Source organism: Cynoglossus semilaevis, chromosome 12 (assembly GCF_000523025.1).
Source record: "Cynoglossus semilaevis isolate Cse_v1.0 chromosome 12, Cse_v1.0, whole genome shotgun sequence".
In the NCBI taxonomy this organism is placed as follows: domain Eukaryota; kingdom Metazoa; phylum Chordata; class Actinopteri; order Pleuronectiformes; family Cynoglossidae; genus Cynoglossus; species Cynoglossus semilaevis.
The window spans coordinates 4,906,439-4,911,868 of NC_024318.1; the positions used below are offsets into that span (position 1 = coordinate 4,906,439).

General features: G+C 43.4%; 1 protein-coding gene across 1 annotated transcript in view; it reads right to left on the reverse strand.

The window, feature by feature from the left end:
* Positions 1 to 3,261, reverse strand: part of peli1b (pellino E3 ubiquitin protein ligase 1b) — a 30,843-nt gene extending 27,582 nt beyond the window's left edge. The window contains exon 1 of the mRNA XM_008321606.3: positions 2,606 to 3,261. The gene's annotated coding sequence lies outside the window, so the exon portion shown is untranslated. The remainder of the gene's footprint in view (positions 1 to 2,605) is intronic.
* Positions 3,262 to 5,430: the final 2,169 nt, after the last annotated feature.

Consider the following 5,430-nt stretch of genomic DNA (forward strand, 5'->3'; position numbering starts at 1 on the left):
TCTCTCCCCCCCTCCCTCCCCCCCCCCCCCCCCCCTCCTTTACCCCCCTTACACTACTAACATCATCCACTCCGGTTTCCTCCTGGTAATTGAGACTCCGAACACACACACACAGGTCTGCCATGAAGACATAAAAACTACATTTACTGTATATGCCAACCCCCCTGCCTCCCTGCCCCCCCGTCTTCTCCAGGCAATTCACACTAGATCTTAACACCATGTATAGGGCTGTGAGAATGTTGGCTTTAAATAGATTGTGCAGAAATATATTAAGGACTATTCATCCTTCCTTACAACAGCGCAGCACTGTTTTAGCTGAAACAGGACTCCTGTTTCCTGCACCAGGCTCCAGGTCCACGGAGGGACCAGCGTCTGTGGGACCAGGTGCAGTGGAGACCCTTCGTTTCCCCTCCTGGACGTCACATGCTTGGTTCGGTTTGGTTCATGATTTGATTTTTTTTTTGATCAACTCAACGTAAATGGCCGCGGACAAAACGTGTCTGGTGAGACGTTAAATGTAGCGTCGGGAGTTTCTGGAGCATCCCACGCAACGCAAATGAAGTTGAACTAAAAGTGAACTTTTCGCTCCACGACATCCAATCAGCAACGAGTTTATCCCGACAACACTCGCCTAAAGTTAAGCAGAGAAGTTAGCAAACGATGGAGGAAAAATCTTATCACCGTGTGGCGCCACCAACACTGCTGCTACGATTTATCCAGACCGAAATACAAGAAGAAGACGCATGGGCTAAAGTTAACCAGGAGGTGGCGCTCTCTGGTAAGCGCGAATGACGCAATGATAGAAAAACGATCAGACGGCGCAACAAAGGGTTTTTTTTTTTGCATCTATCGCATTTGATTTGAACATAGCATGAGTGGTTTTAGAAAAGGTTTTCAAACTGACTCTTTGATAAAAACACGTGTGTTCCATGGTGTAGTGGTTGGAGGACACGCCTCAGAAGCAGCGAGTCCTGGGTTCGATTACCAGAGGAACCACATGCTTGATTGTTAATCCTCCTCTTGCAAGTCACTTTGGACAAAACAATCTGCTAAAATAATAAAAAAAATGACATTTGCTATTTTTCATATAAATGTCAGTGAGTACGTTTTTTTTTTTGTTGCTGTTGTTGAACCCAATAACCTCTCCTGCAGGTTGGGAACCGAAACAACAAACCACACCAGCAGGTTGTAATAAAAATGAACCCTCAGCATTCTTTGATTAATCATCACACTGACAAGAAGACAAAGGGGACGAAATGCTGAGGGCATTCTGGGTAATCAGATGAAGATGACACCAGTCTACCAGAGAAGGGAAGTGGGTTTAGATCCCTTATCAGTACCAAAAAAAAACAAAACAAAAAAAAAACAAAAAACCTGATCCGTCATTGACTGACAGTGAGGCACGAGGTGGCAACAGCGGAGTGCATATGGACGAGGGTAAGGAGAGGAAGGAAGGGGGTGAGGGTGGGGGTGGTCATTAACTGGTTATCAAGCATCAGAAATGGGCCACGCATTCGCTTAACGCCTTATCAGGCAATGTTCCCTTTACTCACACAATCCCACCCCCCACCACACCGTAACAGTTTGTCGTGCAGAGACTGGAAGTGATGTAAACTAATACCTGCATCTCTGAAGTCACACACACACATAAGTGGATGGTGTGGCTATTCTTGTAAAGGCTACAGTCAAAGACTTCCAGTCAAATTCAGCTTCACAAAAGTTCAAAGCAAGTCTCGGATTTTTTTTTTTTTTTTTTTTTTTAAAGGACGGCTTGGAAGATGGAATAAAAAGAAGAAGAAACGTGGTCTAAAAATAATCTAAAAACCAACACTGACACTGAGTATCTTTTAAAACTAGGTGGAAAAAAAATGATTTCGGTCTTCTACCGGAAAAAACTCTATATATTTCTTATGCACGTCATCTTCAAATGTTGACAGTTGAGATTGAGATCAGGAATGATCTGGAAATTTTTTTTTTTTTTTTTTTTGAAAAGTTACTTCCAAAACCACCAGAGAACGTCTGGTTCCAGACCATTTGGAACCACCACATATCCAGTGACCAGACATAACTTCACACCACAGCACAGCCGTGTCTTCAAATATTTAATTACCTGGAAGAAAAGAAGAAGAAGAAGAAGAAGAAAAAAACCCTTTCGTCTCTTTATCTCATTAGATCCAGGCACTGAGTTCCACTGGAGCAGGAAGTGTCAGTGTCGATACCAGGAAAAGGTCTTAATGAGACAATATACACGCACGCACGTGCACGCGCACGCAGAGTCACTGTCAGCCGACAGCTTTTATCTTTATGGAACCTCCTGACTTCCACTAAGATTGTGTCTGTGCGCGTGCATGCGCGTGCGCGCGTGCTTGTGTGTGTGCAGCTGCAGCAGCCACAGTACGAGGCTCTGGTGTGATGACTAACTTGGAGTCAATAAAATGAGCCTCAAACCGCTCACAGAGAATCAACTTATGGGACAAAGAGCAGCCAATGGATGGAGAGGCTAACGCTGCATTAGCACAGCGACGCTGCCGCTGTCAGCCGCTGTCACTACTACTGTGTTTACGCTAAATTACATGGAGTTACGATGGAAGCGGCGAGTACTCACTGTGACGTGACGGCTTTTGTCCTGTCGTCGTCCCCGGGGTTTGTCTTCTTCTTCTTCTGCTGTGTCCCCAGACTTGTCTTTCTCCAACTTGCTGATGTTAGCAGGGCTGGCTAACCGCTCCGTCCACCGGCTCCACTCTAATTTCGTCGCTAATTTCCCCTTTCCTCTCCGGGTGTGCTTGTCCCCCACACACACGCGACAATTGGTAATTGGATGATATTTAAAAAAAAAAATTTAAATAAAAAGGTAATTCAAGGCGTTTATTCTCCGCGTCCTCCTCCTGCTGCCGGAGACAGGAGTCGGTGTCCAGAGTCCCACGGAGCAGCGGAGTCTTCTTCACTGTCTCTCTCTCTCTCTCTCACTTCTCTCCTTTGTTGTGAGCATCTCAGCGTAAACACTGGAGCCGACAGTCCTGCCCGTTCACTGGAGCGGTGGGCGGAGCTTATACCACAAACACACACACACATGCTGACACACTGGAGTCACTACCGCAAAGGACTCTGGGTCCTGGAGTTTTTACTTGGAGATTGCTGTGTTGCTATGTTTTAATCGAGTTGGTCAGGATTTTTTTTTTTTTTAAATAAAATATTTTCCCGGCTGATTTTTTTTATTCACGGCTATAAACACGGAAGTGAAGGCAACACAGGAAATGAAACATGAAACTGAAATCACATCAAGATCAAGGAATTTTGTGATCGTTTACACAGAAACTGCTGTAATTTAAAATGTAAAGATTGGGTGAGAAAAAGATTTCACAGCAAAAAAAATAAAATAAAAAAGAGTTCCCCTTGGGAAATTAAAGATGTAAATTGCGAAATCAGTGATGACTGCTGAGTAAATATTAAATAAATGTCACTCAGGAGAGAAGGAGGATAACGGACCCGACACAGGCACAGAGTTGTTTCTTTCTGGAAAAAACACAATTCAGTTTAAAATGTCCGAACACTGAATCTGAAATTTAAAAAAACCCTGGTGTGCACTTGAGGGTAAAAGCTGCTGATCACACCCGTCCAGGAACAAAGTGTTGTCGTTTGACTGACATGAACTCACCTTGACAACTGCGAGGCCTGCAGGGGCCGCTCTGCTTCACCGACTCCTCGTGAAACTTTGATGTGAATCAGTGAATTTCGGTCTCGACAGACACAGGCGACTGGCTCCACCTCAAAGGCACTTTCACGCTCACTTTCATTCCATACAGCTTAACATACCTTAAATGTTCGGTGATTATAAAACCCGGTCAGCCGAGAAAGTCTGCTCCAAAAGAAAAGTTCATTGGAACAGGAGCAGAGAGCAAACTGCAGACGAGCTAACCAAAATTAGCCAAATTATGGCTAAACGTTTGCAAAATTAGCAAAACATTATCCAGGGAAATATCAAGAGGCAGAGACTGGGAAATAGCTTAGCTTTAACTCAACATAGACCAAAAAAATAAATAAAAATGAGCCAAATAGGAAGTCATTGTATTCCAAACATAACAAAATATTAGCTGGAAATATTACAAGGTTCCATTCAGCTATCTTCAGCTAAACGTATAGCAAAACTTGCTAAGGTATCACTCGCCAAATAAACTTTTTTTTCCTGTTACAATAGAAAATACAAACAAACAAAATATTAAACAGGAAGTTAAATCAAAAAGTGATAAATGACAGGAAAATATTTGACTGAGCTGCTGTGTGGAAAATTCTCAAAATAAAAATAATCTCAGTTTAAGAACTTTATCCTGTATTTGCATGTGCATGTATTAGTTAAATAAATAATAAAGTGCTGCAGTGAGATGCGTTCATACACACGTGTGCACACACACACACCTGAGGTTTTGCTAATAAAACAGTCGTCCGAGGTTGAGCGCCGCAGCAGGCGAGTGTCAGTGGGCTCCACCGGCTGGAACAACCTGAAAGAAGACACTGCTTTTAGGAAATAAACTGAAGAAACTTAAGAGAGCGCGTCTGCCTGCACACACACACACACACACACACACACGTGCAAATCTTACATAATCTTTGCACATATTTGAATCTGTGTTTAAATCCTGCTGTTTACATCGCCATGGTAACACCACCCACAACTCTGCTGGATGATCCCGGGCCTGGAGGCAGCAGCAGCAGCAGCAGCAGCAGCAGACACACCTTTCTTTCAGCCTGTTGCTTTAAGCTCCTCCTCCTGGTCTTCAGCCTCTGACGGACGTCTCGATGAGTTCGTCTCTTTGGAGCAGAATCATCAGAAAAGTCAGAGGTTTTTACAGAGTTTTGTCAGAGTTTCTCTGATGATGGAGCACAGTGAACACCTGGGCGTCAACTCACATTAAACTGTTGTATACGAATTATATTTCATTCCTACGGACCATCTAAAGCATGTGTCAAACTCAAGGTGCGGGGACCAAAGGTGGCCCGCCAAGTCATTTTGTGCGGTCCAAACTGAGGTTCTGAGCTGAGGTTTCTCAACCTGATGAATGAAAAGTGTCCATCTAAAGCATGTGTCAAACTCAAGGTGCGGGGACCAAAGGTGGCCCGCCAAGTCATTTTGTGCGGTCCAAACTGAGGTTCTGAGCTGATGTTTCTCAACCTGATGAATGAAAAGTGTATTTTTATTACACAGCAATGCACAACACACATTTGTAACTTAAAAAATGATTGATCAATTACTTGTTTTTTTATTATTAATGTTATGGAGTAGTTACATCTATATAGTTACAACTGGCCCTTTAAGGGGAGCCATATTGCATATGTGGCCCCTAATGAGAATTAGTTTGACACCACTGCCCTAAAGGGACATGGGAAAAAAGTTGGATTTAAAAAAACAGAACAAACAAAAACAACTTTCTGTTC